This window comes from Lolium rigidum, chromosome 6 (genome assembly GCF_022539505.1).
Source record: "Lolium rigidum isolate FL_2022 chromosome 6, APGP_CSIRO_Lrig_0.1, whole genome shotgun sequence".
NCBI lineage: Eukaryota > Viridiplantae > Streptophyta > Magnoliopsida > Poales > Poaceae > Lolium > Lolium rigidum.
In genome coordinates, this window is record NC_061513.1 from 143,579,561 (window position 1) to 143,591,897 (window position 12,337).

A 12,337-nucleotide genomic window follows, 5' to 3' on the forward strand; every position below is an offset into this window, starting at 1 on the left:
CGAAGCTATTTCCTTTAGATCCTGCAATTGCATCTTTTTGTTTCTTGTTTACACTAGTTTGGCATAATGGACAACAATGAGCTTCTTATTCTATTTCCTGATTTAAGACATGGATGGTTTGATGCGAAAATTAAAAAACCCATGGAACATATTAGGATGAACACTTTGAATACCATTGTTGCTAATGATATAGAAAGTTATAAGCTTGGGGAAGCTGGTTCTGATGAGCATGATCTTTTTAGTCCCCCAAGCATTGAGGAGAAAATTTACTTTGATGATACTTTGCCTCCTATTTATGATGATTATAATGATAGTAGTCTTTTAGTACCGCCTGTTATGGAGGATAAATTTGATTATGATTACAATATGCCTCCTATATTTGATGATGAAAATAATAATGATAGCTACTTTGTTGAATTTGCTCCCACTATTACTAATAAAATTGATTATGCTTATGTTGGGAGTACTAATAATTTTACGCATGAGACTCATGATAAGAATGCTTTATGTGATAGTTATATTGTTGAGTTTGCTCATGATGCCACTGAAAGTTATTATGAGAGAGGAAAATATGGTTGTAGAAATTTTCATGTTACTAAAATGCCTCTCTATGTGCTGAAATTTTTGAAGCTACACTTGTTCTATCTTCCTATGCTTGTTACTTTGCTCTTCATGAACTTGTTTATTTACAAGATTCCTATGCATAGGAAGCATGTTAGACTTAAATTTGTTTTGAATTTGCCTCTTGATGCTCTCTTTTGCTTCAACTCTTATTTCTTGCGAGTGCATCATTAAAACTGTTGAGCCCATCTTAATGGCTATAAAGAAAGAACTTCTTGGGAGATAATCCATGTGTTTATTTTGCTACAGTAACTTTGTTTTATATTTGAGTCTTGGAAGTTGTTACTACTATAGCAACCTCTCCTTATCTTATTTTTATCGCATTGTTGTGCCAAGTAAAGTCTTTGATAGTAAGGTTCATACTAGATTTGGATTACTCGCGCTGAAACAGCATTTCTTGCTGTAACGAATCTGGGCCTAATTCTCTGTAGGTAACTCAGAAAATTATGTCAATTTACGTGAGTGATCCTCATATATGTACGCAACTTTCATTCAATTTGAGCATTTTCATCTGAGCAAGTCTGGTGCCTCAATAAAATTCGTCTTTACGGACTATTCTGTTTTGACAGATTCTGCCTTTTATTTCGCATTGCCTCTTTTGCTGTGTTGGATGGATTTCTTTGTTCCATTAACTTCCAGTAGCTTTGAGCAATGTCCAGAAGTGTTAAGAATGATTGTGTCACCTCTGAACATGTGAGTTTTTGATTATGCACTAACCCTCTAATGAGTTTGCTTTGAGTTTGGTGTGGAGGAAGTTTTCAAGGGTCAAGAGAGGAGGATGATATACTATGATCAAGAAGAGTGAAAGCTCTAAGCTTGGGGATGCCCCGGTGGTTCATCCCTGCATATTTCAAGAATACTCAAGCATCTAAGCTTGGGGATGCCCAAGGGGGCATCCCCTTCTTCATCGACAAATTATCAGCTTCCTTCTCTTGAAACTATATTTTTATTCGGTCACATCATATGTACTTTACTTGGAGCGTCTGTTTGTTTTTGTTTTTTGTTTTTGTTTGAATAAATTCTTGTGTGGGAGAGAGACACGCTCCGCTGGTTCATATGAACATATATGTTCTTAGTTTTTAATTTTCATGGCGAAGGTTGAAACTGCTTCGTTAATTGTTATATGGTTGGAAACGGGAAATGCTACATGTACTAATTGGTATGATGTCTTAAATAATGTGATACTTGGCAATTGTTGTGCTCATGTTTAAGCTCTTGCATCATATACCTTGCACCTATTAGTGAAGAAATACATAGAGCTTGCTAAAATTTGGTTTGCATGATTGGTCTCTCTAAGGTCTAGATATTTTCTAGTAAGGGTTTGAACAACAAGGAAGACGGTGTAGAGTCTTATAATGCTTGCAATATGTATTTTTATGTGAGTTTTGCTTGTACCGGTTCATACTGTGTTTGCTCTAAACAACCTTGCTAGCCTAAACCTTGTATCGAGAGGGAATACTTCTCATGCATCCAAAATCCTTGAGCCAACCACTATGCCATTTGTGTCCACCATACCTACCTACTACATGGTATTTCTCCGCCATTCCAAAGTAAATTGCTTGAGTGCTACCTTTAAATAATTCAAAATTTATCACCTCTGATTTGTGTCAATGTTTTATAGCTCATGAGGAAGTATGTGGTGTTTATCTTTCATTCTTGTTGGGCAACTTTCACCAATGGACTAGTGGCTTCATCCGCTTATCCAATAATTTTGCAAAAAGAGCTGGCAATGGGATTCCCGAGTCCCAAATTAATTAACCTAAATAGACACTCCTCCATGGTATGTGATTGTTGGACGGCACCCGAAGGATTCGGTTAGCCATGGCTTGAGAAAGCAAAGGTGGGGAGGAGTGTCATCATAATAAAACTAAAATAAAAAGGCACTCCTTCACGGTATGAGATTGTTGGCAGGCACCCGAGGATTCGGTTAGCCATGGTTTGTGAAAGAAAGGTTGGAAGGAGTGCCACCCAAAAATAAAAATAATTCATGGGAGCCGCTCTTTGAAGGTTTGTCCGGCAAGGGGGTTAGAGTGCCCACTACCATTCGTTGACAACAACAAACACCTCTCAAAACTTTACTTTTATGCTCTCTTTATGTTTTCAAAAACCAAAGCTCTAGCACAAATATAGCAATCAATGCTTCCCTCTGCGAAGGGCCCTTCTTTTACTTTTATGTTGAGTCAGTTCACCTATTTCTCTCCACCTCAAGAAGCAAACACTTGTGTGAACTGTGCATTGATTCCTACATACTTGCATATTGCACTTGTTATATTACTTTACATTGACAATATCCATGAGATATACATGTTATAAGTTGAAAGCAACCGCTGAAACTTAATATTCCTTTGTGTTGCTTCAATACCTTTACTTTGATTTATTGCTTTATGAGTTAACTCTTATGCAAGACTTATTGATGCTTGTCTTGAAAGTACTATTCATGAAAAGTCTTTGCTTTATGATTCATTTGTTTACTCATGACATTACCATTGTTTTGATCGCTGCATTCATTACATATGCTTACAATAGTATGATCAAGGTTATGATGGCATGTCACTCCGTAAATTATCTTTGTTTATCGTTTACCTGCTCGGGACGAGCAGGAACTAAGCTTGGGGATGCCGATACATCTCCGACGTATCGATAATTTCTTATGTTCCATGCCACATTATTGATGATATCCACATGTTTTATGCATACTTTATGTCATATTTATGCGTTTTCCGGAACTAACCTATTGACGAGATGCCGAAAGGCCAGCTTGATGTTTTCTCGCTATTTTTGGTTTCGAAATCCTAGTAAGGAAATATTTTCGGAATCGGACGAAATCAACACCGAAGATCTTAAAATTCCGGAAGCTTCCAGGAGCACCGAAGAAGGGCCGAAGGGGAGCCAGGGGGGCCCCACCCCACAGGGCGGCGCGGCCAAGGGGGGCGCCCCCTAGTGTGTGGGCACCCCGTGGCCCCTCCGACTCCGCCTCTTCGCCTATTTAGTCGTCCCTGACCTAAATCCTCGACCGAGTTCGACGAAACCAGAGAAAACCATCCAGAGCCGCCGCCATCGCGAAACTCCAATTCGGGGGACAGAAGTCTCTGTTCCGGCACCCTGCCGGGACGGGGAATTGCCCCCGGAGTCATCTCCACCGCCGTCTCCACCGCCATCTTCACCGCCATCGCTCGTCTCCATGATGAGGAGGGAGTAATTCACCCCGGGGCTGAGGGCTCCGCTCGTAGCTATGTGGTTCACCTCTCTCCTTTGTGATCTAGTTGAATATCATCTATGTGCTACTCTAGTGATGTTATTAAAGTAGTCTATTCCTCCTCCACGGTGTAATGGTGACGAGTGTGTGCATCGTGTAGTACTTGGCGTAAGGCTATGATTGTGATCTCTTGTAGATTATGAAGTTAACTATTGCTATGATAGTATTGATGTGATCTATGCCTCCTTCATAGTGTGATGGTGACAGAGGTGCATGCTATGTTAGTTCTCGGTGTAATTGTGTTGATCTATCTTGCACTCTAAGGTTATTTAAACATGAATATCGAATATTGTGGAGCTTGTTAACTCCGGCATTGAGGGTTCGCGTAATCCTACACAATTAGTGGTGTTCATCATCCAACAAAAGAGTGTAGAGTAGTCCTATTATGTGATCATTGTTGACGAGTGTCCACTAGTGAAAGCAGGATCCCTAGGCCTTGCTTCCAAGCATTGAATCTCCGTTTGTTTACTGTTTTGTTGCATGTTTACTCGCTGCCATATTTCATTCAGATTGCTATTACCACTCATATCCATCCATATTACTTGTATTTCACTATCTCTTCGCCGAGCTAGTGCACCTATACATCTGACAAGTGTATTAGGTGTGTTGGGGACACAAGAGACTTCTTGCTTTTTGGTTGCAGGGTTGCTTGAGAGGGATATCTTTGACCTCTTCCTCCCTGAGATCGATAAACCTTGGGTGATCCACTTAAGGGAAACTTGCTGCTGTTCTACAAACCTCTGCTCTTGGAGGCCCAACACTGTCTACAAGAATAGAAGCACCCGTAGACATCAACACGCTGCAAGGGGAGTCTCCCACATCCAGTCTCTTTACTTTGTTTTTGTCTTGCTTTCTTTTACTTTATTTTACTGCTTTGTTTGCTCTTATATCAAAAACACAAAAAAATTAGTTGCTAGTTTTACTTTATTTACTGTCTTGTTCTCCATATTAAAAACACAAAAAATTTAGTTACTTGCATTTACTTTATTTAGTTTGCTTTATTTACTATTACTAAAAATGAGTAATCCGGAAGTTGAAGTTCGTTCGTTTAAGCAACAAGGGGGAGAAAGTTTTAAAGATGCTTGGTATAGAATTAGTGATGCTCATCATAGGTGTATTAAGAAACACTCCACCATTATACTACTTAGGAACTTTTATGTTGGTATCTCTAGTTGGAATAGGTATGTTCTTGATACTCTTGCGGGCGGTAATTTCCTAGGCACTCCTGCTTTAGAAGCTAGTTGCGTCATTGAGAGTCTAGTTGGAATACCACCTGTTAATGAAGCTAAAATTGAAATCTCTCTTGAAGATGTCATGAAAAAGTTGGAGGCCATAGAGAAAGATCTTCCAAGTATTGAGACTAAATTGGGAATATTACTTAATAGCACCGATAAACTTGATAAATCTCTAGGTGGAATTAATGAGAGAATTGCTGTTTTAGAAACTTGTGCTACTCATGATAATCGAACCCATAGGATTAGTGAACTTGAAGAAGCTATGGGAACCTTGGGTTCAACTTTTTCTTCTCTTAAGTTTAAGGAGAAAGCCTATGTGGGTAAGGAGAAAAAGTTCATGTATGCCTCTAAAGTGCCTAAACCAAAAAACTATTATATGCCTAAAATTGAAAAAGCCCTTAGCACCACTATGGATTGGGGAGCATCTAAGATACCTATTGATGTTGATGCTTCGTCTCTTGATAATACTTGATACACACTTTCTGCGCCTAGCTGAAAGGCGTTAAAGAAAAGCGCTTATGGGAGACAACCCATTATTTTACTTCTGCACTTTATTTTATATTTGAGTCTTGGAAGTTTTAAATACTGTAGCAACCTCTCCTTATCTTTATTTTATTGCATTGTTGTGCCAAGTAAAGTCTTTGATAGTAAAGTCAATACTAGATTTGGATTACTGCGCAGGAACTGATTTCTTGCTCTCACGAAATTGAGCCGCCCCTACTGTAGAAAATTTAGAAAAATCTGCCAATTTACCTGCGTGATCCCCAGATATGTACGCACCTTTCATTCAATTTGGGCATTTTAATCTGAGCGAGTCCAGTGCCTCTAAAAAATTCGTCTTTACGGACTGTTCTGTTTTGTCAGATTCTGCCTTTTATTTCGCATTGCCTGTTTTGCTATGTTTGATGGATTTCTTTGTTCCATTAACTTTCAGTAGCTTTGTGCAATGTCCAGAAGTGTTAAGAATGATTATGTCACCTCTGAATATATGAATTTTCAATTATGCACTAACCCTCTAATGAGATTGTTTTGAGTTTGGTGTGGAGGAAGTTTTCAAGGGTCAAGAGAGGAGGATGATACAATATGATCAAGAAAAGTGAAAAGTCTAAGCTTGGGGATGCCCCCATGGTTCATCCCTGCATATTTTAAGAAGACTCAAGCATCTAAGCTTGGGGATGCCCAAGGTATCCCTTCTTCATCGACAACTTATCAGGTCACCTCTAGTGAAACTATATTTTTATTCCGTCACATCTTATGTGCTTTACTTGGAGCGTCTGTTTGTTTTTGTTTTTGTTTGAATAAAATCGGATCCTAACATTCTTTGTGTGGGAGAGAGACACGCTCCGCTGTTTCGTATGAACACATATGTTCTTAGCTTTATTCTTAATGTTCATGGCGAAGGTTGAAACTGCTTCATTCATTGTTATATGGTTGGAAACGTGAAAATGCTGCATGTGGTAATTGGTATAATGTCTTGAATAATTTGATACTTGGCAATTGTTGTGCTCATATAGATCATGTTTAAGCTCTTGCATCATGTACTTTGCACCCATTAATGAAGAACTACATAGAGCTTGTTAAAATTTGGTTTGCATGATTAGTTTCTCTAGAGTCTAGATATTTTCTCGGTTAAGGTGTTTGAACAACAAGGAGACGATGTAAAGTCTTATAATGCTTACAATATGTTCATATGTGAGTTTTGCTGCACCATTTTATACTTGAGTTTGCTTCAAACAACCTTGCTAGCCTAGCCTTGTATTGAGAGGAATTCTTCTCGTGCATCCAAATTCTTGAGCCAAAAACCATGCCATTTGTGTCCACCATACCTACCTACTACATGGTATTTCTCTGCCATTCCAAAGTAAATTACTTGAGTGCTACCTTTAAAAATTCTATCCTTTGTCTTTGCAATATATAGCTCATGGGAAAATAGCCTTAAAAACTATTGTGGTGAAGAATATGTAGCTATGTATCTTATTTCTTAATAAGTTGCTTGTTGAGCGGTAACCATGTTTCGGGGACGCCATCAACTATTTTACCTTTGTTGAATATCATGTGAGTTGCTATGCATGTTCGTCTTCTCTGAAGTAAGGGCGATTTTCATGATCAAATGGTTTGAGTATGCATATTGTTAGAGAAGAACATTGGGCCGCTAACTAAAGCCATGATTCATCGTGGAAGTTTCAGTTTGGACAATTAATCCTCAATCTCTTATGAGAATTTTATCTGTTGTTGAATGCTTATGCATTAAAGAGGAGTCCATTATCTGTTGTCTATGTTGTCCCGGTATGGATGTCTAAGTTGAGAATAATCAAAAGCAAGAAATCCAATGCGAACTTTCTCCTTAGACCTTTGTACAGGCGGCATAGAGGTACCCCTTTGTGACACTTGGTTGAAACATATGCTATGCAATGACAATCCATGTTAATCCAAGCTAATTAGGACAAGGTGCGAGCACTATTGGTATACTATGCATGAGGCTTGCAACTTATAGGATATCTTATACATAACACATATGATTTATTACTACCGTTGACAAAATTGTTTCTATGTTTTCAAAATGAAAAGCTCTAGCACAAAAATAGTAATCCATGCTTCCCTCTGCGAAGGGCCTATCTTTTACTTTATGTTGAGTCAGTTTACCTACTTCTTTCTATCTTAGAAGCAAACACTTGTATCAACTATGTGCATTAATTCTTACATGTTTACCTATTGCACTTGTTATATTACTTTGTGTTGATAATTATCCATGAGATAAATATGTTGAAGTTGAAAGCAGCTGCTCAAACTTATATCTTCCTTTGTGTTGTTTCAAAGCTTTCTACTAAGAATCTGTTGCTTTATGAGTAACTCTTATGCAAGTCTTATTGATGCTTGTCTTGAAAGTATTATTCATGAAAAGTCTTTGCTATATGATTCATTTGTTTACTCATTGTATTCAACATTGCTTCGAATCGCTGCATTCATCTCATATGCTTTACAATAGTATTGATCAAGATTATGATAGCATGTCACTTCAGAAATTATCTTTGTTATCATTTACCTACTCGAGGGCGAGTAGGAACTAAGCTTGGGGATGCTTGATACGTCTCAAACGTATCTATAATTTCTTATGTTCCATGCTACTTTTATGATGATACTCACATGTTTTATACACATTATATGTCATTATTATGCATTTTCCGGCACTAACCTATTGACGAGATGCCGAAGAGCCAGTTGTTGTTTTCTGTTGTTTTTGGTTTCAGAAATCCTAGTAAGGAAATATTCTCGGAATTGGACGAAATCAACCCCCAGGGTCTTATTTTTCCACGAAGCTTCCAGAAGACCGAAGGAGATACGAAGTGGGGCCACGAGGTGGCGACACACTAGGGCGGCGCGGCCCAGGTCCTGGCCGCGCGGCCCTAGCGTGTGGGCCCCTCGTGACGCCCCCGACTCTGCCCTTCCGCCTACTTAAAGCCTTCGTCGTGAATACCCCGAGCACGAGAGCCACGATACGGAAAACCTTCCGGAGACGCCGCCGCCGCCAATCCCATCTCGGGGATTCAGGAGATCGCCTCCGGCACCCTGCCGGAGAGGGGAATCATCTCCCGGAGGTCTCTTCATCACCATGATCGCCTCCGGATCGATGTATGAGTAGTTCACCCCTGGACTATGGGTCCATAGCAGTTGCTAGATGGTTGTCTTCTCCTCATTGTGCTATCATGTTAGATCTTGTGAGCTGCCTATCATGATCAAGATACTCTATTTGTAATGCTACATGTTGTGTTTGTTGGGATCCGATGAATATTGAATACTATGTCAAGTTGATTATCAATCTATCATATATGTTGTTTATGTTCTTGCATGCTCTCCGTTGCTAGTAGGCTCTGGCCAAGTTGATACTTGTGACTCCAAGAGGGAGTATTTATGCTCGATAGTGGGTTCATGCCTCCATTGAATCTGGGACAGTGACAGAAAGTTCTAAGGTTTTGGATGTGTTGTTTCCACTAGGGATAAAACATCGATGCTTTGTCTAAGGATATTTGTGTTGATTACATTACGCACCATACTTAATGCAATTGTCTGTTGTTTGCAACTTAATACTGGAAGGGGTTCGGATGATAACCTGAAGGTGGACTTTTTAGGCATAGATGCTTGCTGGATAGCGGTCTATGTACTTTGTCGTAATGCCCTGATTAAATCTCATAGTACTCATCATGATATATGTATGTGCATTGTTATGCCTTCTTTATTTGTCAATTGCCCAACTGTAATTTGTTCACCCAACATGCTATTTATCTTATGGGAGAGACACCACTAGTAAAGCTGTGGACCCCGGTCCATTCTTTACATCTCGAAATATAATCTACCGTAACTGTTCTTTCATTGTTCTTCGCAAACAAACATCATCATCCACACTATACATCTAATCCTTTGTTTACGAGCAAGCCGGTGAGATTGACAACCTCACTGTTACGTTGGGGCAAAGTACTTTGATTGTGTTGTGCAGGTTCCATCTTGGCGCCGGAATCCCTGGTGTTGCGCCGCACTACACTCCGCCACCAACAACCTTCACGTGATCCTTGACTCCTATTGGTTCGATAAACCTTGGTTTCTTACTGAGGGAAAACTTACTGCTATGCGCATCACACCTTCCTCTTGGGGTTTGATACGTCCCAAACGTATCTATAATTTCTTATGTTCCATGCTACTTTTATGATGATACTCACATGTTTTATACACATTATATGTCATATTTATGCATTTTCCGGCACTAACCTATTGACGAGATGTCGAAGAGCCAGTTGTTGCTTTCTGATGTTTTTGGTTTCAGAAATCCTAGTAAGGAAATATTCTCGGAATTGGACGAAATCAACGCCCAGGGGCCTATTTTTCCACGAAGCTTCCAGAAGACCGGAGGACTTACGAAGTGGGGCCACAAGGCGATGCCACACTAGGGCGGCGCGGCCTGGCCCTTGGCCGCGCCGGCCTGTTGTGTGGGGCCCTCGTGTGGCCCCCTGACCTGCCCTTCCGCCTACTTAAGGTCTTCGTCGCGAAACCCCCGATACCGGGAGCCACGATACGGAAAACCTTCCGGAGACGCCGCCGCCGCCAATCCCATCTCGGGGGATTCAGGAGATCGCCTCCGGCACCCTGCCGGAGAGGGGAATCATCTCCTGGAGGTCTCTTCATCGCCATGATCGCCTCCGGATCGATGTGTGAGTAGTTCACCCATGGACTATGGGTCCATAGCAGTAGCTAGATGGTCGTCTTCTCCTCATTGTGCTATCATGTTAGATCTTGTGAGCTGCCTATCATGATGAAGATCATCTATTTGTAATCCTTCATGTTGTGTTTGTTGGGATCCGATGAATATTGAATACTATGTCAAGTTGATTATCAATCTATCATATATGTTATTTATGTTCTTGCATGCTCTCCGTTGCTAGTAGAGGCTCGGACAAGTTGATACTTGTGACTCCAAGAGGGGGTATTCATGCTCGATAGTGGGTTCATGCCTCCATTAAATCGGGACGATGACGAGAAAGTTCTAAGGTTGTGGATGTGCTGTTGCCACTAGGGATAAAACATCGATGCTTTGTCTAAGGATATTTGTGTTGATTACATTACGCACCATACTTAATGCAATTGTCTGTTGTTTACAACTTAATACTCGAAGGGGTTCGGATGATAACCTCGAAGGTGGACTTTTTAGGCATAGATGCATGCTTGGATAGCGGTCTATGTACTTTGTCGTAATGCCCTGATTAAATCTCATAGTACTCATCATGATATATGTATGTGCATTGTTATGCCTTCTTTATTTGTCAACTGCCCAACTGTAATTTGTTCACCCAACATCCTGTTATCTTATGGGAGAGACACCACTAGTGAGCCGTGGACCCCGGTCCTATTCTTTACATCTGAAATACAATCTACTGCAATTGTTCTTTACCGTTCTTCGCAAACAAACATCATCATCCACACTATACATCTAATCCTTTGTTTACGAGCAAGCCGGTGAGATTGACAACCTCGGCTGTTACGTTGGGGCAAAGTTCTGTGATTGTGTTGTGCGGGTTCCACGTTGGCGCCGGAATCCCTGGTGTTGCGCCGCACTACACTCCTCCGCCATCAACCTTCAACGTGCTTCTTGGCTCCTACTGGTTCGATAAACCTTGGTTTCTTTATGAGGGAAAACTTGCTGCTGTACGCATCACACCTTCCTCTTGGGGTTCCCAACGGACGTGTGTCTTACACGCCATCAAGCATTTTTTCTGGCGCCGTTGCCGGGGAGATCAAGACACGCTGCAAGGGGGAGTCTTCCACATCCAATCTCTTTACTTTGTTTTTGTCTGTCTTTACTTTATTTACTACTTTGTTTGCTGCATTATATCAAAACACAAAAAAATTAGTTGCTAGCTTTACTTTATTTACTGTCTTGTTCTCTATATCAAAAACACAAAAAAATTAGTTACTTGCATTTACTTTATTTAGTTTGCTTTATTTACTATTGCTAAAATGGGTACTGCTGAGAATACTAAGTTGTGTGACTTCACTAGCACAAATAATAATGATTTCCTATGCACACCTATTGCTCCACCTGCTACTACAGCAGAATTCTTTGAAATTAAACCTGCTTTACTGAATCTTGTTATGAGAGAGCAATTTTCTGGTGTTAGTTCGATGATGCTGGCTTGCTCATCTTAATAATTTTGTTGAACTATGTGAAATGCAAAAGTATAAGGATGTAGATGGTGACATTATAAAATTAAAATTGTTTCCTTTCTCTTTAAGAGGAAGAGCTAAAGATTGGTTGCTATCTCTGCCTAGAAATAGTATTGATTCATGGACTAAATGTAAGGATGCTTTTATTGGTAGATATTATCCTCCCGCTAAAATTATATCTTTGAGAAGTAGCATAATGAATTTTAAGCAATTAGATAATGAACATGTTGCTCAAGCATGGGAGAGAATGAAATCTTTGGTAAAGAATTGCCCAACCCATGGACTGACTACTTGGATGATCATCCAAACCTTTTATGGAGGATTGAATTTTTCTTCGCGGAACCTATTGGATTCAGCTGCTGGAGGTACCTTTATGTCCATTACTTTGGGGGCGGCAACAAAGCTTCTTGATGATATGATGATAAATTACTCTGAATGGCACACGGAAAGAGCTCCACAAGGTAAGAAGGTAAATTCTGTTGAAGAAACCTCCTCCTTGAGTGATAAGATTGAT